This window comes from Aotus nancymaae, unplaced genomic scaffold, assembly GCF_030222135.1.
Source record: "Aotus nancymaae isolate 86718 unplaced genomic scaffold, 86718_ANA_hifiasm-v0.15.2.pri h1tg000015l_1, whole genome shotgun sequence".
NCBI classification, from domain to species: Eukaryota; Metazoa; Chordata; class Mammalia; order Primates; family Aotidae; genus Aotus; species Aotus nancymaae.
This window is the reverse complement of record NW_026988427.1, coordinates 3,735,623-3,757,792: the sequence shown is the minus strand read 5'-3', so window position 1 is coordinate 3,757,792 and position 22,170 is coordinate 3,735,623. Positions and strand designations below refer to the sequence as shown.

General features: G+C 49.2%; 1 protein-coding gene across 2 annotated transcripts in view; it reads left to right on the top strand.

Annotated features, from left to right (window-relative positions):
- The window catches only part of SH3PXD2B (SH3 and PX domains 2B), a 104,705-nt gene that overhangs the window by 10,262 nt on the left and 72,273 nt on the right, over positions 1-22,170 (top strand). Inside the window, exon 1 of one of the 2 annotated variants that reach the window (XM_064376562.1) lies at positions 1,806-1,865. The exons of the other annotated variant lie outside the window; for it this stretch is intronic. The gene's annotated coding sequence lies outside the window, so the exon portion shown is untranslated. Of the gene's footprint in view, positions 1-1,805; positions 1,866-22,170 lie in introns of those variants that run through there. 2 annotated transcript variants of the gene reach the window in all.

Genomic DNA, 22,170 nt, shown 5'->3' with positions numbered 1-22,170 from the left:
TTGCGCCACTACACTCCAGCCTGGGCGACGGAGATAACAAACATGTGGATAGGCAAAATGGGGATTGAGACCCCAAGAAGGTTAGTGTCCTGACAGGCAGACCAGGTGCCCTGAGCTTCTGGGGGACCTGGTCCTGGGGAAGGCGGCACCGCAGAGGTGACCTGAGGACAGTCACAAAGCATGAGAGGGATGCCGCCAAGTGGGCCAGGGTGAAGGCAGTCCAGGCAGAGAGAACAGGAGGGTAAGGAAAGGGAAACCCTGGCACATGGAGTGCTTGAAAAAGCAGGAGAGGTCTGAGTGATGGAGATGAAGCTCTGTGGGCAGGTGGGAGCCAGAAGGATCTGGGGCCTCCTGGCTGGCCCAAGAACCATAGGAGAGAAGGCATGGGCCCCCCTCAGGAAGACCATAGCCCCAGTACAGCACACGAAGGCTGAGGCCAGGCTGGGGACCAGAGGCAGTTCAGGATACAAGTCACTGGAGTAGCAGGAGGAGCTGGTTGGTGCTCAGAAGCAGTTCCCCAGCTTGAGGGATGGGTAGAAGAGCCCTTCACAGAAGGATGCAGGAAGCAGAACACAGAGACCCAGGAGCCCCTGTCCAAATGGGTAGCCATGTGCAGACAGTGGAGATGGAGGGAGAGAAAGAGGAGGGAGGGAGGAGGGTGATTAGAGGGGACTGTGTAAGCCAGTACTAATTCTGAATTTCCAGGGTGATTAAATAACTCCAGATTTGTTTTGTTCTCAAGATTCAATAGTAACTTTTATTATTAACAGTATAAAGAGCTATCATTTATCTGAGTGCTTACTATGTGCTTGAGGCTTTTCATGCTTTATGTCTTTGAATCTACACAGCAGCTCTGAGAGATAAGGAGTATTAGGATTCTGGGACTCCACGTGACAGAATCACACGTGGCTAACTTAAGCCAAGCAGACTGTATTGAGTTAGTCTCTTAAGTTAGACGTGGCTGACTTAAGCCAAACTCCAGTTGGTGGGGCTGGCAGAATCAAAGGAAAAGCTCAGCACCCAGTCTCGAAAAGAACGTGGGCAGCTGGAGCCATCCAGGGCGTGGGAACTCCAGTAGATATTAGGACATCACCAGGCAGGCAGCTGATCCACCTATTTTCAGACCTTTTAGCCACTCAAGAGTCCAGTTCCAGAAGGAGAGACTGACTGGCCCAACCAGATGACCTGACCCTATAGGCCAGGTGTGAGTGGGATAGTAAGATCGATGGCCCCACTGGAACTGCAGGTAGTGAGAGGGATAGCTGTGGAAGGAGATTCAGGGCTCTGTTGCTGGGAGAAGGGAGCATGGAGCTTGGGCAGGCAAAAAAAATACATGTCTGCTACACGGATGCTGTTACTGGCCCATTTCACAAATGTGGAAACTGAGGCTTAGAAAGATGAAGCAGTTTGTCAGGATCACGCTTGGCTCCCCTGCCTATCATTGACTCTTTATAAGGGGACAGTCACCTTTCCACCCCCTATCTCAGTCCTGAAGGAAAACGTTGCCTTTAAGCACACAAGCATGGTATTTTCTGTTTTGCTTCATTAAGCAGAATCGCATGGCCCCCCGCCTGCTGTGCTGGCAAAGAAAGCTAGAACCCACGCGGTGGCGTCACCATTTCCTCCTCCTCAGCCAAGGTGTGAATCAGCAGCCTGTGGCTTCAGGCCACTCTTGGCTTCCAGTCAGTTCCACATATGTGGGTTTATTGTCTGCCCTGGGCCAGGTTTGGCCCAGAGCCGGAGAGAGGCTGAGATGATCAGGCACAGTCTTTTCCTCACAGAGGTCACCGTCCGTTCAGAATGCATCTCCATAGGATAAGGACTGCGATGGGGCCTGGAGTACCCGTTCCTGCTGGGACAGAGAGGTACACTCTCGGGTGGGTTCAAAAGCAAAGGGGTGTTCAGGAGCTGGGAGCCGAGTAGCAGCGGGGTTCTTCAGGTGGGTGGAATTCAGAGGGTCCTTGAGCGTGGAAGGAGAAGAATTACATCTTAATTTTCACTAACCTCCAGCTGAAATTTAGCATTGCCTTCTATTATGGATGAAGGCGGCAACCCGCGGTGATATTAGTAATACATGTGACTTTGTCACCAATAGCAAGTCCCTGATATTTTCATCTTACTTGACGGTCGTCGCATGGATCCCCACAGAGTATCTATACTCCTCACTACTTCCAAGCTGTGGTGTCATTACACCCACCACTAGGTTCTGTTATTTGTGGTCTTAATAAAAATGTACATACAGTCACAATTTTGTTTTTTGAAACATTTTGATAACTATAATTCAGTATCATTAGTTTTATTTGGGATCTATGTGTTTTTCTCATTGTACATCATTCTGAGAAGGGGTCCATGGGTTTCCTCAGATGCCAGAGAGATGTATGGCTCCAAAAAAAGACGAAAGACCCCTGGGTAGAGAGGTGGGACTTGGGAGCCAGATGGCATGGGTTGGACCTGGCTCTGCAATGTGTGATCTTGAGTCAGTGACTGAACCTCTCTGTCCTTCAGTTTCCTCTTCTGCAGAATGAGAATAACAAGAGTATCCACTGCGGATTATTCATGTAAAGGGTTTAGAGCCCTTCCTGGCATGTGAAAGTGCTGAATAAATTACCTGTTATTATCTATAACATCATCATCATCGTTATCATCATTTATCTAACTAGTGATGTGCATTTTTAATAAGCAACCCCAAATGACGTGACACAGGCCATCTGGAATGACCACATATTAAGAAACAGACTCTAATTAAGGATGTACTCCTTAAAATTTACAGCTGCTTTCCCCCAAAGATTTATATATTTGGATATTCAGCAGTATGGTAATTTAAACAATGTTCAAAGTAGCCTAAATGTTTATCATTGGAGCCATGATTAAATAAATGATATACAGAGCCTTACAATGGACTATAAGGACATCTTTAAAAGTGGTTTGTCCAAAGGATGTTTGATGAAATGGGGAAATCCCTGCCATCTCATCCAAATGAAAAAAACCAAATCATATGTATAGTGTGATCTTAATTTTGAAAAATCTTCCTATGCATAGAAAAAGGGTCTGAGAAGAAGTATGCCCAAAGCTTCATCTCTGATGGTGGAAATGGATAGTTTTTAAGACCTCGGACTCTGCAGTCAGCCCGTTATATTCCCAGATTGAACAAGTTACCCAGCCTCCTCGGGCCTTACCTTCCTCCATTGCAGAATGGAGGACAGCGCGACCTCACAGAATTGCTATGATGGAACACATTAAGCACATTCTAGACTCTTAAATGTTGTTAGTGATTATGGCAAATTGTCTACATTTTATTTATTATCCAAGTGTTCTCTAGAGGGGAGGGGACAGTGTTACAAGGATGGCTTATGAGTCCACACAGGCTCAAATTGGGACAGGGGCAGGGATTAGTCTCTGCCAGATTAGGAGCCCAAAAAGGGAGGGGTCCAGGAGTGACCAGGGGTACCCACAGAATCTGACCCACCGAAATCGAACCACATATGATTTCACGCAAGAATCCCTTCTCCTCCCCTGTGACACCCCTGAAAGGTGGCTGTCCCCAGGATCTGAGAGGATGCTCTTTACATTCCTATCCTAAGTTCTCTTCTCCTTCTACAGACCCCAAGCTCAGTGGGAAGGGAGGATGAGGCTGGACTCGGTTGGGTTATTGTCAAGAGAGTTCGGGGTGTTCAGGGGCTGGGAAAGCTGACTAGCGGCGGGGTTCTTTACTTGAGTGGAATTCGGAGGGTCCTTGAATGTGGAAGGGGAAGGATGACATCTTATTTTTCACTAACCTCCAACTGAAATTGAGCATTGCCTCCTATTGTGAATGAAGGCAGCAACCCGTGGTGATATTAGTGTACACGTATTCACGATTTTGTCTTTTGAAACATTTTGATAACTATAATTCAGTATCATTAGTTTCATTTGGAGTCTATGTGTTTTAGTCATTTTACATCATTCTGAGAAGGGGTCTATGGATTTCCTCAGATGCCAGAGATTCTAGAGGTTCTTAGAGATCCTAAACCAGCCTGGTTGGCCTGCTTCTGAGCAACCCTTCCATTACCTCACCAGGCTACCCAGCTTTGATGCTGAGGCCCCAGTGCACAATCCCATCATCACATGTACACATTGAGTTCATCATCGTCTAGGGTGTGACCCCCCATTTTGTGTTCAGGGCCTTGCCTAGAATAAATGCCCAGCCCAAGTGTGTTTCTCAATCAAAGCTGTTAACTGCTTGGGCCCTGCCTGTCCCAAAGTCCCGTGATTCTAAGGCAACAGCCACTGACGTCCTTGGTGCTGAGACAGAATCACATTCCACGTGATGAAACCCTGCTGGCCCAGGCCAAGCAGTCCGTGTGTCATAGTGGTTAAGCGACAGGCTTTGGAGGCAGCCAGGCCTGAGTACAAACCCTGGCTTTGTCACTTTCTAGTGACGTGATTTGGGCTGAGTTACTTAACCTCTCAGAACCCCAGTATCTTCTTCATCTCTAAATGAGGGGGAAGGAGGGTCATCACTGTGCCTAACAGACACTGAAGTGAAGAGTACTGATTTTTAGTCTAGTTCAGTGGACACAGATGAGATCCTGTAGCCCCTGGGATGCTGTTAAGTTGAACCATATGAAATTGTCAACATTTAGCCTATAAAAATGGCAATTTCACTTGGTTCATCCTAATGTTTTGGGATTGATTTGGGCCTGTGGAACTCACTCTGCTTACATGGAACGGGGTTATAAGCCATCACTGTCCCAGGGGTGTTATAGACACAATCCCATTTACACTTTACAGCAGCACCCAAGAGACAGGTTATCAGCACCCCCCTTTTACAGATGGGAAAACTGAGCTTCCTAAATAGCTTCTCTAGGACCCCAGTTAAGTCTAGTCGGGATTGAACCCAGGTCTGTCCAGCCCAGGGTCTGCCGCTTCCACCATCGCTGTCTTGAGCCTCGGTTGCCGATTGCGTGTGTCATGGCCTTGCCTCACAGCTGGGAGAGCCCCGGATATTTTCTAGGAACCCCTGCCTGGGACCTGGTGGCTGCCTCCTGAGATTCCCCGTGACGCTGGCTGTCAGAGCCCCCGTTTCTAGCCCTGAGTGGGAGCTTGGGTTTGAACTGTCTCGACTTCTGCAGTTTTCTGCTCCTACATTTTTGGCTTTGGCTGTGGGGCTGAAAGGTGAATGGAGGACATGTGTCAATTCTCCTTCTGCACTTTGGGAGGGATGTTCTTCCTGAGCTCTCCTGCCCACTTGTTAAATCCAAGTCCTGGTACCCAGACTCTGGATCCAGGCACAGCATCCCCAGATCCCGTCCTTGCCCACAGCCCCATCAAGGCAGGGCCAAAATGGCTGCTGGAGGTAGGAGGCCAGACCTGGGGGGAGGCAGGGTGGCAGAAACCCAGGCGGGTGATTGTGTTGGAGGACGTGCAGGATTGCTACTTTGCCATCTCGACCACGTGCCTCTTGAAGACAGCTTTGATGCTACTGCCTTGCGCATAGTGGGTGTTCTTGTTGGTGGCACCATTCACTCTGAGCAGCTCTGTCAACACGAGGAGGTCCTCACTTGAAATCTTTCACCCAGGTCTGTTTCCTGCATTGCCCAGGCTCCTGGCAGCCTTGAAGATCTCAACAAGCCCTAAGTGCTTGCCCTGGAGACTTTCCTAGAAAGCCAGCCTTCAGGTTGGTTCCGGCTGAGCCTGGGCTCCAGCTGCCAGCACCTCTGCTTGCCATTGGAAAGTTCCCCACGCTGCCTCGGGCCAGATGTGTGCGAGCAGCAGTGCGTGAGCTGGCAGCCAGAGGCCTGGGCTGGAGCTGCACGCCTGGAGCAGCGAGTGTTTCCACCAGCCCAGCGTCTCAGTCGACAAGAGCAGAGGTGCTTGGCCTGGCCAGCCCTGGAAATAGTTCCTGCTGCCCATGCCACTGGATAAGATTCCATCAGTTAGGGGAGCAAAATGGGCCCAGAGGTTGGGCAGCTCTGTGTGTGTGGTGTGTGTATTGTATGTGTGTGTGTGGTGTGTGTATGTGGTATGTGTATTGTATGTGTGTGTGGTGTATGTATATGTTGTGTGTGTGTGGTGTTTGTGTTTTGTGTGTGTGTGGTGTGTATGTGGTATGTGTGTGGTGTGTATGTGGTATGTGTGTGGTGTGTATGTGGGGGGTGTGTGGTGTGTATGTGGTATGTGTGTGGTGTGTGTGTGGTGTGTGTGTGTTGTGTGTGTGTGGTGTATGTGTTTTGTGTGTGTGCGGTGTGTATGTGGTATGTGTGTGGTGTGTGTGGGGTGTGTGTGATGTGTATGTGGTATGTGTGTGGTGTGTATGTGGTATGTGTGCGGTGTGTATGTGGTATGTGTGTGGTGTGTGTGGGGTGTGTGTGGTGTGTATGTGGTATGTGTGTGGTGTGTATGTGGTATGTGTGTGGTGTGTATGTGGTATGTGTGTGGTGTGTGTGGGGTGTGTGTGGTGTGTATGTGGTATGTGTGTGGTGTGTATGTGGTATGTGTGCGGTGTGTATGTGGTGTGTGTGTGTGGTGTATATGTGTATGGTGTGCGTGTGCACATACCTGGTTTTTACAGCTTGACATTCCTGCTTTTCCTCTTAACATATCTCACTTTGCAAGATTTGAGTTGGCCCAAGGGAGATGGCTACTCAGTTGGCTGGAGCCTCCAGTGTCTAATCTCTGTAATGGGTTATTAGTGATGACCCTGGAAGCTGTCTGTGACCAGATGGTGTGCCAAGCACCTGTCATGCATTAGAGCCTTTAGCCCTCAGCCAACCCTCTAACGTAGGTACTGTTCCCTCCATTTCCCAGGTGAAGAAATGGAAGCTCGGAGCTGTGAGGTAACTCGTACAGTCACAGCAGCTTCAGGCTGTAGAGGCAAGATTCAGAGCCGGGTATTCTAAAGCCAGCGCCTGTGTGTTTTTTTGTTTGTTTTTTGTTTTTTGTTTTTTTTTGAGACAGGGTCCCCCTCTGTGGCCTAGGCTGGAGTGCAGTGGCGCGATCTCAGCTCAGTGCAACCTCCGCCTCCTGGGTGCAATCGATTCTCCCGCCTCAGCCTCCTGAGTAGCTGGGACTACAGGTGCACCCCACCACAGGCTGGTTAATTTTTGCATTTTTAGTAGAGACAGGGTTTCACCATATTGGTCAGGCTGGTCTCTAACTCCTGACTTTGGATGATCCGCCTGCCTTGGCCTCCCACCATGCTGGGAATACAGGCATGAGCCACCACGCCCGGTCGTCCCCCCACCTTTTTTTTTTAAATGACATTCAAGAGTGATTTTCATTTTTTAATTTACGTTTAGGCAGTAAAGTTCCCTTTTTTGGTGTAACATCTTATGATGTGTATGTTCCTGTAACCACCACTACAGAGCAATTCCAACACCCCAAAGAATTCCCCCAGACTTTCCTGTCTCTGAAATGCAGTGGGATGAGGCATCCCTCTGGGGTTTAAATTGCTCCTGGGGTATTCTCTGTTTCTCTATTACCTCTCCAGAAAAGTCCCAGGGTGGAACGGGGACTTCTCTTTTTGGGTTGGGTCCCATGCCTGCCCACTTTCTCTCTGTGACAAAGCTGGCTCTGTTTCTGGCACCCTTGGCAGTAGAGCCATTCATTCAGCCATTTCACAAGCATGTTACTCTCTGGACGCAGAGAGCCTTGGGTGAGGTCACCTTGGTTTTTGACTGTGTGGCCTGATTTTGGCTTTTTGTCTCTTTCTCCACACATTTCCTGAGAGCTCATTGTCGGCAGGCACTGGGGGGACCATGCTGACTAGACAAACCTGGCCCTGCCCCTGAGGGCCCCCAGGCCAGTGGGGGTGCAGTAATGCAAACAGAACAGCACCCCTAGAGGAGCAGGCTCTGAGAGAGGGTGGCCCTAGCCCTGTGGGAACTCAGAGAATGGGAGCTAGACTGAGACTCGCTTCCAAGGAGAGGTGACTTCTAGGCTGATGCTGGAGCAATGAAGAGGAGTGAGCAGGGAAGGGAGAGGAAATATCCACCACAGGCAGTGGCAGGCATTGAGTCCTGGAGGCAAGGGAAAGCCAGCCAGGCTGGAGCGGAGGAGGGGCAGCGTGCAGAGGCTCCTAAGCCGCTCGCTTTGCCTGTGCCACGTGTTTTCTTTCTTGATTGAGGCCCTTCGAGCAGAGCCTGGTGTACAGTAGGTCTCTGTGTATATGCTGAATGAATGAATGAACTGAAGAGTTTGAGGGGGAGAGAGATCAGATTCTCACTTTGGAGGCTGCTCCTCTGCCCCTGCTCCTGCCCCCGTTTCCCCTGTTGGCACACTTCTGCACACAGGGAAAGGCAGAGCCCTCAGTTCAACCAGCCACCCCAGCCTTCACTGCGTGCCCTGTGGACAGAGCATGGTGGGAGCACAGCCCTGAAGCTGGAACGTCTTATCTGACGCGAGACGCCACAAGCACTTGTATTTGGGCCCTAATCCAAGCATTCACTTAATTGAAAAAACTAGGGGAACAAAATATTGGCACCCTGCCACCTCCAGTATGTCACTTGCTACAGAGGCTGAGCTTGGTGATTCCTGGCGCTGACGTGGGGACTGGAAAGCTCTGGCCTGGAGCCAGGAGAGCCAAGGCCTGGGGATGCTGGGAGAAGAAAGAGAGGAGGCTTTGGAGCCTGGCAGGGCTGGAATTGGATCTCACGTCACCCACTTCCCAGCCTTGACCTCAGGTGCAGCATGGCTCTGTGCCTCGGTTTCCTCCTCTCCCCCTTCGGCACTTCTGGCAGTGATGCTGCCCTGGGGTGTGGGGAAATCAAACAAACTTCGGGTGCTGCAGTTCCAAGAGGAGGTTGGAGGTGCTGACCTCTATAGGCCAGATGTTGGGCACAAAGCTGGGGAGAGTCGACAAATCAGAACCAAAGGGAACCCAGGGTCTCACGAAGAGTGGCAGAATCAGCTTTCCCATTAGTCAAGCCCGTGGACTTCCATCCGCCTGCCCTGCTCTCTCCTTGCTCTCCTCTCCTCCGCCCTTGTTTCTCTCCCTCCCCAGCACCTGTGAGGACCTTACTCATCACCTTGGGCCTACGTGACCAAGATGGTGTATTCCCAGAGCGGGCCATCTGCAACCCAGCCAGTCACTAACTCCCAAGCTCTTCCCAGGATCTGCCACCTGGAAACCCAACCAGTATAGGAGCTTGATGGAGGGAATCCAGACCCCCTCTTACAGTTGCCTTCTGAAACTGGAGTCTGTGGATTCCTGGGACCTTCGAACATAGTCCTGAACCCTTCTCTGCAGGAAATGAGTTCACCTGGATCTTGAAGCCAGCACGCTGCCTGTGCTTTGGTGTTTAAGCTTGCTCTGGCTACAGAGCAGGATGGCTTTGGCAATCATGGTCTAATGACTTGCTGTAGAAGTTGTGTAGCCTGTGAGCAGAAGCCCTAGCCCCTCCTTGCACTGTGAGAGACAGCATATTTCCTCCCTTCATCTCCACGGGGTTCTGCTGTTTGGTGCGTATGAGAAACAGCAGTCTGGAGCAGAGGGCCCGCATTCTCAGCACCTCCCTGTGGGAGTCCTGGCTTCTGGTTCCAGCTATTCTCTCTGCTGGCTACCTGGCCGTGGGCAAGTCCCTTTCCCCTCTGGCCTCATATCCCTAACTGTAGAATGAAAGAAAGTCTAGAAGAGGACTTTTGAATATTTTAAAGGCCTGGAGCCCTTTGCTCTCTCCCTGAAGCAGGCAAAACAGGGCTGTGACCAGTGAAGGAGCCCGGGCCCTGGATAGAGGCAGCCCTGGTGGTGATTTGGCTGCAGGCTGCTGGGTTACACCCTGTAGTGTATACAGAAGAGCCAAAACTGGCGCTGTGCTATGGAAACCGGGTGGACGGCCCAGAAGCGCACCCACAGGGCCTCTCCAGGGTCCTGGGACTTCTTGGAGGCTAGTTTCACTGCTGGCCTGAGTCACTTCCAAGAGCCCTCCAGATTAAAGCTCCCTGGGAAGTCTCTTATGCAAGAGGCCCAGAGAGGCACAAGGAACCTGCAAGGAAATTCAGACACTGCCATGGAGGCAGAAAGAGTCCACAGCTGAGAGTGCAGCCCTAAGCAAGTCACTGCACCTCTCAGCCGGCCATTCTCTATCTTCATTTGTAAAATAGAGGTGTTAATCTAGACCAGGGATGCCAAGTAGGTAGCATCCTGCCCTCAGCCCCTGCCTGATCCTAGCAGACATTGCTAATGGACCACAGAGCTCTGTCTTGCAGATGCTCCTTTCTCACAGCCCTTGTAAGGAAACAGCCCTAGCCCCATTCAGTTACCCAATTTGTTCCTGGCTATTCATCAGCCTCGTAGAGGGCTCTGACTTCAGAAAGGTTCTAGCTGTCAATCTATAAAAAAAAAAAACTTGGCTACGTGTGGTGGCTCGCACCTGTTATTCCAGCACTTTGGGAGGCTGAGACAGGTAGATCGCTTGAGGCCAGGAGTTCGAGACCACTCTAATCAGCATAGTGAGATCCCATCTTTACAAATTTTTTTTTAATTAGCTAGGTATGATGGTGCATGCCTGTAATCCCACCTACTCGGGAGGCTGAGGCTGGAGAATCACTTCAGCCTGGGAATTCAAGGCTGCTGTGATTACGCCACTGTACTCCAGCCTGGATGACAGAGTGAGCAAGACCCTGTCTCAAACAAACAAAAAAGATACAGTGAGAATGGCAAGAAATTTCACTAACACAGTGCCATCCTCCTTCTCTATCCTACCAGCACCATCATAATTTTTGACATATCCACAAACTCCTTACAGTATATATTCCTAATACAGTATTGTTCTTCAAATTGACTCACATTTTTACTTAAATTACTTTTAAATGGAAATTTTAGCTGTCTACTATACATGGGGAAAACCAGTAGTAGCTCTTGCTAAAAATAGAAGGAAATGAAATTTAAAAGAAAGAGAAAATCAATGTGTTAAGTTCTTCCTGGCTAGCGTCGCCTGTTCTGAGGTCTTCTGTTCCTTCTTTAAGAAAGGAGACTGGCCAGGCGTGATGGCTCACATCTGTAATCCTAGCACTTTGGGAGGCCAAGGCAAGTGGATTGTCTGAGCTCAGGAGTTTCAGACCAGCCCAAACAACATGGCAAAACCCCGTCTCTACCAAAAATACAAAAAATGAGCTGGATGTGGTGATGCATGCCTGTAATCCCAGCTACTCGGGAGGCTGAAGCATGAGAATCACTTGAACCTGGGAGGTGAAGGTTGCGGTGAGCCGAGGTCGTGCCACTTCACTCCAGCCTGGGTGAGAGAGAGATCTCTCAAAAAAAAAAAAATAAACTTTGGCCATCCAAGGACCAAAATGTAATGACTTTGCCACGGGATCAGTCCGGCAGCCCCACCTCTCCTAATTAATGCCAGCTTGGAATTTCGGCTGGATTCTTTAACAACCCTAGAAACCCCCCCAGATAGATTTGCAAAGCAAAGTAAGACTGGATGACATTCCCGCATACCTCGGGGACTTTACTAGCGGGACAAAAACATGTTTTTGAGTTCACATGGTGAAAACTTAGGAGCTCATAGAGCTCTGGAGCCAGGGGAAGCAGGGTGGCAGCTGTCTCACATCATCCTACCCTGGGGATGGCATATCCATGGAGTTCTGGGGCCTTTCCAAGAGCTATAGCCCTGTGCAGGGATCTGGGCCAGTGGGTCGACAGGGATGAGGATGTCAGCTAACCCAGGGGTGCTGGGAGCTTGCAGAGGTATCTTTGCCTGTTTATGGCCCTGCCCTGTTGTTTTTCAAGGGCATCTAAGCTTGATACTGGCTTAAATCTTTTTATATTTTATTGATACATAATATTTCTACATTTTTATGGGACATTTATGATATTTTCTTGCATGCATAGAGTATGTAATGATCAAATCAGGGCATTTGGGGTGTCCGTCCCCCCGAATATTTGTCATTTCTATGTGTTGAGAGCATTTCAAGTCCTCTCTTCCAGCTATTTTGAAATATACAAGACACTTTTGTTAACTGTAGTCAATCTACTCTGCTACTGAATGTTAGCACTTTATTCATCGAAGAGCTGACCCCTTGGCTGTTACTGCTTGGAAATGGGGCCCAAATTCCTGCATGCATAATGGGGGCCCTCTGGACACTGGGAGTCCCCATCCCCTTAGACTGGAGTTAGACCCCACAAGGAAGTGAGGGTGAAGGGTTGGGCAACATTCAGTGAACATTTGCCCTCAAGTCCATCATGAACAGAGATTCTAACCAGCATGGATTCCCTTTCTGGAGATTTTAACCTGCAAGGTGGGATGGATCTTATCTCTATTTTTCAGAGAACAGAGAGGCTGTAAGAGGCCAACGACTTAACCTCACTCCCATAGTAAGTTCTGGGTTGGGGCCCGTCTGCTGGCTCTAGCCGGTGACAGTGTCCTCCCACCCCCACCCCAGGCATCCCTCTGCCATCAGCCAGAATGGTACCCGGGAGGGGCTCCTTGATGGCCCTAGGACTGAGCCAGGGTAACGGAGAAGATGCTGGCCTGGGGTTCAAGACAAGAAAGTGCCCACAGACCGGTTTCTTTCAGTGCTCCTAGAAAGTGGCAACTTTTTTCTGCTTATAAAATAAAGTATAAAGAATCTGGAAAATATAAGCATCAAGAACAGAATTTTTAAAATCCCCCATATTCCTACCACCCCAAAGCGAGCCACTGACATATGTATGCTTGGTTATGTGTCATTTAATGACAGGGATAGTTCTGAGAAATGTATCGCTAGGCAGTTTCATCATGTGAATATCATAGTGTGTACTTATACAAACCTAGATGGTATAGTCTACTACACACCTAGGCTGTGTGGTATAGCCTATGGCTCCTGGGCTACAAACGTGTACATGTGTTACTTTACTGAATGCTGTAGGCAATTTTAACACAGTGGTGAGTATTTGAGTAGAATACACAAATACCATTGTGTTGCGTAGAAAAGATTTTGTAAAAATTCCATGTTATAATCTTATGGAACCACTATCATATATGCAGTACATCATTGGAAAACATCATTAGGTGATACATAAGTGTTTGTGTGTGTGTGTGTGTGTGTGTGTATACACATTTAGATACAGTACAGTCAATCCCCTTTTTGTCTTTTTTTTTTTTTTGAGACGGAGTTTCACTCTTGTTGCCCAGGCTGGAGTGCAATGGCGTGATCTCGGCTCACTGCAACCTCCGCCTCCCAGATTCAAGTGATTCTTCTGCTTCAGCCTCCCAAATAGCTGAGGCATGCACCACCATGCCTGGCTAATTTTTGTATTATTAGTAGAGATGGAGTTTCACCATGTTGGCCAGGCTGGTCTTGAACCCCTGACCTCAGGTGATCTGCCCGCCTCGGCCTCCCAAAGTGCTGGGATTACAGGCGTGAGCCACCGCACCCAGCTAGTCAATCCTCATTATTCATGGATTCCATGTTTGTGGATTTGCCCACTTGCTAAAATTTATTTGTAACCAAAAAGCAATACTTGAAGCACTTTTGCGGGCATTTTCGGACGTGGACATGTGCAGAGTGGTGAAGAATTTGAGTCACCCAACATGCACGTTCCCAGCTGAGGCTGAATGAGGAGGGACTCTCCCCGCTCATTTCAGCTCCCATACTCTGAACAATAATCCTTGCCCTAGTCTAGTGCTGCATTTGTACATTTTTGAGCTTTTTGTTGATTTTGCTGTTTAGTATGGCCCACAAATGTAGTGCTGACATGCTGTCTGGTGATGCTAAACGCAAGATGGCTGTGGTGTGCCTATGGAGAAGCTTCATTCAGGCACGAGTTGTAGTGCTATTGACTGCAAGTTCAACGTTGATGAATTAACCGTGCATATTAAATAAGCTTGTTTTTGTTTTTGTTTTGAGACAGAGTCTCACTCTGTCACCCAGGCTGAAGTGTAATAGCGTGATCTCAGCTCACTACAACCTCCGCCTCCTGGTTCAAGTGATTCTTCTGCCTCAACCTCTCGAGTAGCTGGGATTGCAGGTGCCCGCCACCACACCAGGCTAATTTTTGTATTTTTAGTAGAGAATGGGGCTTCACCATGTTGACCAGGCTGGTCTCGAACCCCCAACCTCAGGTGACCCTCCCACCTCGGTGTCCCAAAGTGCTAGGACTATAGGCATAATCTAGAATTACCAGCCACTGCGCCCAGCCTAAATAAAGTATCTTTAAACCGAAATACACGTGCAACAAAGTTATGTGTTGATTACTTGACAGAAACAAAACATAGGCTCGAAAGACCCTAACCCTGTATTTCTCCTGGGGTATTTGCTAAATCAGTGTTCTCAGTGACTTTGCAGAACGTAACTACCGCGAACAATGAGCATCAGCTGTGTTTGTGTGTGTGCAATGGCTGTCTGCGTATGTAAACACCCACACACATTTATATACAGTCGATATCATTATAGAATTTTTTCGAGATTGAGATTACATTGTTTTAGCTTGTTCTTTTTACCTAAGATAATGTCTGAACTTTTCCCCTGTGATTGATGGAATTGTTTTAGTTGCACAAAAACCCTCATCATGCCAAAAGGGGAATTAACTGGAAGGCCCAGGCCCCTGTTGTGAGTCATAGAAGCCTCCGGTAGGCGGGCAGGCCTGGGAAGCAGGAACTGGAGTGCTGCCCAAAGCCAAGCGAGTATCTCCCCAGGCTCTTCTCCCCACACCTCTCCTTCATTTGTCCTCTCTGCAGACCTAATGTTTGGAGCATGGCTCCAGGTTGCAGCTCTTCTGGTTGGAGCTGGCATGCTCAGGGCTAATCCCAGATTTTTGAGAAAGAAGAACCTGATTGGCCATGCTTGGATCACGTGACTATGTCCATGGGCCAATCAGCTGTGGCCATGGGGGTCAGGCTGAACAGGTGGTTACAGCTGGGAATGGTAGCTCACGCCTGTAACCCCAGCACTTTGTGAGACGGAGGCAGGTGGATCACCTGAGGCCAAGAGTTTGAGACCAACCTGGCCAAGATGGTGAAACCCTGTCTCTACTAAAAATACAAAAATTAGCCAGGCGTGGTGGTGGGTGCCTGTAATCCCAGCTACTCGGGAAGCCAAAGAACGAGAATCACTTGAATCCCGGAGGCGGAGGTTGCTTTGATTCAAGATCACACCATTACACTTCAACCTGAGTGAGAGCGAGACTCCCATCTTAAAAAAAAAAAAAAAAAAAAGGAACAGGTGATTACTTCTCAAGTGGGGCATTGACCAGGGGGTTTGATTTTCTTTCCTGCCTTTTCAAAGTGGTCCAAGTTTAAGAAAAGTGGCTTTTGGAGGCCCTAGGACAGGTTGGTCCTCAGAGGAAGGGGGTTATTCTGGCTCAGGTCACAAAACACCTAACATTATCTATGAGCAATGTCACTCTTCCTCCCAATGGCAGCTCCTGGCAAGGTCAAGCTGACCTGGGACCTCGGGGACAGTTCTCAACCTTAAGTGGAGGAAGAAAGCCAGGGAAGATGAAGCCTGGGCACCAATCAGGCTCTCGGTGTGTGGCAGTTAGCATTTGGGCGAGATAATGGCTCCCTTCCATTCAGACTAAGGCCCTGGGTGGGATGGGGATGTCAGGGCCTTCCCCACAGGCACCCATGCGGAAGGACAGAGCCCTGACTCTCCGACAGCTAGGAAACCTGTGCCACAGCCTCAGGCAAGGTGGGACTGCATTCCCAGGACTGTGAGGGCCATCCCCCTGCACCCCTGTGGGACCCAGAGAACAGAGGACAGGTGGAGAAGGCAGAGTCCAGGTAAATGGGTGTGGGATGGAGAGAGGTGGGACAGGCTGTGGGAAGTTCATTTGTAGGGAGAAGGAGCAGGGCCAAGGGCTCCCTCAGTTTTATGACCCTGTGCTCACAATGATGCTGCTGCATGAGGAAACTGAATCATGGAGGTTAAGACACTTTCCCAGGTGCAAAAAGCTCGTTGAGAAGGAAGCAGGATGTAAATCCAGGTCATCGTAACCCTAGAACTCCCCAACCTCCCAGGACAGTAAGAGGATGTTCTGGTCACTTGGACAGTTAGGAGGGTGAGCAGACATCTCCCTGCTGGCCCACGCTCCAGCTGCAGCCAAGCCGGGGCACAGCATGGCAGGATTAGAGGTGATCTAGGTTGGAGTCCCTGCTCTGCGTATCATAGCTGTGCGACCGTAGGCACTGTACTTCTGAGCCTCCGTCCCTTGCTAGGAAAACATGGGAAATGTTAGCCTGGGCTGCTGGCTCGGGGATTTGGGAGAAACCAAGTTCAGCCATCTACCCACCTCTGCAAAAGGATCCTGGCTGTGGCTCAGCACACCCCACCCTAATGCCCCCCACCATCCCTTCGCCACCAGTTCAGCTTCTCACTGACTTAGAGGAAGTGAGGAAACCCAGGACTTCTGGTCCTGGTGAAACTGGGTTTGCAATCAGGTTGGAGAGTCTGAACTCGGTTAGGTCACACAGGCCCTGCTACTGAGATTGTGTAAGAAGAGATTTAGAGGGTGCGTGATTCCAGCTCAAGACCTGTCTGGAAACAGAAGGAAACCTCCGTGACCCTCTAACCCCAGTTGTGGTTTCTGTGCTTCCCTGTTCCTTGAGCAGAGGGAAGGAGTCCCAGCTGCTGCCCAAAACATGCTGCTCCCAAAGGGCGAGGTGTTTGCCGATTGTGGTGAAGCAGCACAGGGGATAGAGAGAAAAAGCAAGGGGGCAGGACCACCTCAGCAACAGGGCCAGGGTCCCTTTCTACAGACCAAAGGCCTGCCAAGGAGAGGCACTCCCCTCTGTGAGGGCTTGGCCTTCTGGCATCTCATTTTCTTCCCAATTTATTCACGAAGCATAGATTTTTCCACTCTGCCCAGTGCTGGGTATACAGCAGTCCATTAACAAGACAGGCCAGGTCCTTGCTCACGTGAAACTTACAACCCAGCAGGAAATCAGACACTTGGGCAATTTCAGTAAAGTGTAATTGGCTTTGTGATGGGAAAGTGGGTGCTAAGGGAAAGTGGGTGCTATAGGTCTATAGCAGGGGTACCCGACCTCATACTGGTGGGCAGGGAGCAGTCAGAGAGGGCTTTCCGGAGGCAGTAGCATCTGAGCTGTGTCCTGCTAGTTGACTTGTAGAACACTCCCCATTCCAGATCTGCCTGCTTCCTTATGATGTCATTCATCTTGTTCCTCTACCTCCTATATTTCTTGTAAAGTAGAACCTAAGTCAAGAGCTTGAGTTCAGGTTAAACATTTTTGACAACAGTAGCAACAGCAGATTGTGTATACTTCATATCGCATCACCTCTAGGGCCACACGGTAACTGATTGTCCCCCTATCAGTGATGCTAGGTTTGGTCACCTGGTTACAGTTGTACAGAGTTACACATTTTGCCCCTGGCTGGGAAAGTAATCATGGGGTTATACTTTGACACCGTGTGAGTATCCTGTTCAACAGCCTTTTACCCAGTGGCTCAGCACCCGCTGAGGATCTTCCCACAGTGGCTGTGGCGTTTTGCTTCTCCACCAGCAAGGCAGGAGGGGTCCAGTTGCCACACATTTTCATCAGCACTTGCTACTGTCGGTGTTTTTTAATCTTAGCCATTCTGATAGATGAGTAGTGGCATCTCCTCCTGGTTTCACTTTGCCTGGCTATTGACAGTGACCATGTTTCATGTGCTTCCTTGCCATCCGTATGTCCTCCTGGATGAAGTGTCTGTTCAAGTCCTTTGTCCATGTTGTAATCCCATTGGTTGTTTCCTTACAACCAAGACTTCAAGAAATGTATTCTGCGTATAAGTTGTTTCTCAGATGTGCAGCTCATGTTTTGAAGGCTGTACCGTGGAGAAAGTTTTAGTGTCATTTCTAGGGCACTTGACATGCAGTATGTAAATCTCTGCAGGAAACCTCCTTTAAAAAATGGTTTGTTTGCCGGGCGCGGTGGCTCACACCTGTAATCCCAGCACTTTGGGAGGCCGAGGTGGGTGGATCACGAGGTCAAGAGATCGAGACCATCCTAGCCAATATGGTGAAACCCCATCTCTACTAAAAAATACAAAAATTAGCTGGGCGTGGTGGCTCACGCCTGTAGTCCCAGCTACTCGGGAGGCCAAGACAGGAGAATTGCTTGAACCTGGGAGGCGGAGGTTGCAGTGATCCGAGATTGCGCCACTGCACTCCAGCCTGGCGACAGAGCGAGACTCCATCTAAAAAAAAAAAATGGTTTGTTTTATATTGTGGTAATACATAAGTAAAACTTACCACTTCATCCATTTTGTAACGTACAGTTCACTGGCATTAAGTGCGCTCACATTGTTAGGCAACCATCACCACCATCCATCACCAGAACTTTTTTTATCCCCCTAGACTGAAACTCTGCACCCATCAGACAACAACTCCCAGCCAGGCATGGTGGCTTATGCCTGTAATCCCAGTACTTTGGGAGACTGAGGCAGGAAGATCACTTGAGCCAGGAGTTCAATATCAGCCTAGGCAACAAAGCAAGACCCTGTCTCTACAAAAAATAATGATAATGAAATTAACCAGGCATGATGGCACGTGCCTGTAGTCCCAGCTACTTGGGAGGCTGAGGTGGGAGGATCACTTGAGTCCAGGAGTTTGAGGTTGCAGTGAGCTATGACCACAGAGCTCATCTCAAAAAAAATGAAAAATAACAACTCCCCAATCCCCCCATTCTGACAACCACCATTCTCTTTTCTGTCTCTGTGAATTTGACTACTCCAGGTACCTCCTGTAATCATACCGTATTTGTTCTATTGTGACTGGTTTATTTCACATAGCCTAATATCCTCAAGGTTCCTTTATAGGGTAGCATGTGTCAGAATTTTCTTTCTTTTTAGAGCTGAATGATGTCCCGTTTTATTTATAAACCACATTTTCTTTATGCATCCATCCATCAGTGGACACTTGGGTTGTTTCCATCTTTGGGCTCTTGTGAATAACACTACTGTGAGGAGGTCTTTCATTCCTTAGCCCCAGGCCGCTATGTATTACCTGGGCTGGGGATGTAACGAAGTAAAGGTCTAGTGTGTTAGGACTGCATTGGTTGCAAGTAACAGACACTAACTCAGATTGGTGTGAACAAGAAAAGAACTGTTTTGGCTTGCATCTGGGAAATGCCCCGGATTCAGGCTGGATCCAGGGGTTCAAATGCTACCATGGGGTCTGAGCCCTCCTCTCTCCCTCTGGCACTGCTTTCTTCTGTGTGACAGGTGCTTTCCATGGGAAACTCCTGGTGTAGAGTTCTCCCAGCAGCCATTGATCAGGCAAAAGGGTCTCCTCCCTGATAGTGCCATCAAAAGTCCCAGAATGGGGTCTCATCAGTCACGTGTCCATCCTGAATCAGTTGTTCATTGGCAGGGCTGTGGTTGGCTGGGCCTGGGAGGGAGACATGCCCACTCCCATCATGAAGACCACAGGAGGGATTCTCCATGGGAAATCAGGATTTTGTTACCGAAAGGAGGGGAAAGGTACCGGACAAGCAGGAACATGGGCTGACTGCTGTGAGGGGAAGCTAACCTTGCATTCCTAGTGCGTGCCAGGCATTGGCCCCATCTCCATTAGCTATTGTGGCTCACCCATCAAGGGAGATTACTGTACTCGTTTTAGAGAGAAGGGTGGGTGGCCGGAGAGGTGAGTGCCTTGTGAGTCTCTCTAGCAGCAGAGTTGGCTCTGGGACCCGGGATGCATGCTCTCTCACCAGCCCCCAAACCCAGGACAGAGACAAAGCTCTGCACTAGGGCAACTCTCATTAAAAAATTAGATCTCTGCGTAAAAATGCAGACATCACGTTGTGTTCAGGGGCTGATTCCAATAAACCAATTAGGCTTGCTGCAGAGTCCTTGTACTGTACGTTCAGAACTTTAAAAATTGTAAACAAGGGATCGAGGATGAATTGTGTAAGCAGATTTTTTTTTCCATTTATGGAAGTGTGCTTTTTGTTGGTTTTAAGAAGAAAAATCAATTCTTTGACAATTTTTACGATTTTTTCTTGTTTTTTTTAATCCCTGTTGACAGTGTCCTCGACAGTCATTCAAACCTTACTTAAGCATCCCCAGTGGCAGGGGCCATTGGTATGGTAGTTTCCCTTTCTGGGCCTTAATTTACCCATCTGGAAGGTGCAGCCCTTTGACGAGCTGCATTCTGTGGTCCCCTCCAGCTCTAACTTCCTGTCAGTGGTGCAAAAGGTGCCTTCCTGGTGTCCTTGCCCCTCTTTAAGCCGTTTCCACACAGCAGCTGGAGAGATACGCGTGGATATTTTTAAACACATACCCTGGATCCTGTTGCATACCTCCCTCACCCCTTCAGACTCTTCAATAGAATGAAATCCAGACGCTTCTCTGTGGCCCGCGAACCCCTCATCGTCAGCTGCTGCCTCCTCCCCCACTCAGCCCCTTCCTCCCGCAGCGCTGTCAGCTGTCAGTCTCTGATCCCCTCACAGGCGAGCATTTTCCTGCGACCGCATCTTCCTTCCCACTTCTCTTTCTGCCTGTACACCCTTTCCTCAGCTCTCAACGAGCTCCTCACCCTTCACAGTTCTCGGTGCAAAGGTTGCCTCCTCCGATAGGCCTTCCCTTCCAAGACCCCCGTATCTAAGTAGCCGGTCCCCCACCTACCTTCCTCATGCAGACTTTGGGGTCCCGCCCAGCACGTTTGCAGGTTTGCTGGTTTATTGCCCATCTTTCCACTTAACAAGGGCAGAGTCTGGGTCTGCCTTGCTCCCCATTGTAACTCAGCACCTAGCAGAGGGCCTGGCATGCAGTAGGTGCTTAATAGATGTTGGAGAGTGAATGAGTGAATGAATGGAAACCATTCAAAATCTCCATGCTGGAGTCTTGAGGAAGCAGGGTGGAAAGCCAAGAAACAGATCTGAAGGCCGCTTGTTAAACGAAACTCACCATGACTGTTCAGGATTTTTTTTCATCACAAACTCGCCTTTCTGAGATGGTAACTGACTCTTACCTCCTAAAGGATGCCTTGCCCTCTTCCCTGGCTCTGTCAGTTACCTAGGAACAGGGAGCACAAACAAGGAAGAAGGGTGGGCTGGATACCCAAGTCCTTGGTGTCAAAGTACCCTGTTTTTATGGGCAGGGATGGGTAGGCACTGGATGGTCTGAGAGCAAGGTGCTGAGATTTCATGAACATTTTCTCTCCCTGGCAAGGTGCTCAGAGTTTTGCCTCTTGTGATAATCACAATTCTGTATGCTTGATGACCCCATTTTACCAGATAAGAAAGCTGGGGCTCCAGGAGTTAGGAAATGGTATGAGTCCAGCGCTTCTTGACTCTAGAGCCGAAGTTCCCCCGTCTGCTATGTTTTGAAATAAAATCCATGTTGAGTTTGACGAGGCCATGCCTGGTGAGCTCCTTAGCTTGGCATTCAAGGTTACTGCCAACTTGTCCTGATTTATCTTCACATTTTTCATCTCTTCTCACCTAGAGAATCTTCCCCTATAAATCCCTGATGTTCACACTGGTGTCTGGCCCCAGCCCCTAAAGCTGCTCTATATTTTTCTGTTTAGAATGTGAGTGTTCTCCTGAGAACTCATTTGAAAAGAGACTCTGGCTAAAACCACTGTGGAAACCGCTGCCAGGCGTAGTGTGACTTCACCCTGAGCTGGTCTTTGTTCCACCCTCATTCCCCTCCACCCGCAGCCACTGCGTTCCTCCCCTGCTGTCTAAATCCTGCCTGTCCATCAGGGTACACTGTGGTGACTCAAGGCTTTAGAAATCTCTCTCCAGCCCCCTTCCTGTATCAACCTGGACTGGATTACGTGGGTCAGAAACCCAACTTAAGCTGACTGCAAAAGTTGTTCAAGAGAGTGGATGTGGCCCAAGATGTAATTATTGGCCCAGGAAACTGGACAGTTCAGGAATAAATTTAGCTTCAGGCAGAGCTGGATGTAAGCTTAGACTGTGTCACTGGGATGGTGACTCCTTTCTCAGGCAGGCTCCCCTGCACCCCTCAGTGAGAATAGGTGGCCCCCAGCAGCTCCACATCCTGACAACCTGGCAATCCCAGGAGGAAAGCTTGGTTTTCTTGAGTTGGAGCAAAAGTCCCAGGGCGGGCCGGGGGCAGTGGCTCACTCCTGTAATCCCAGCACTTTGGGAGGCTGAGGCAGGCAGATCATTGAGGTCAGAGTTCGAGACCAGCCTGACCAACATGGCAAAACCTGGTCTCTACTAAAAATACAAAAATTAGCTGAGCATAGTGGCACTCACCTGTAATCCTAGCTACCTGGGAGGCTAAAGCATG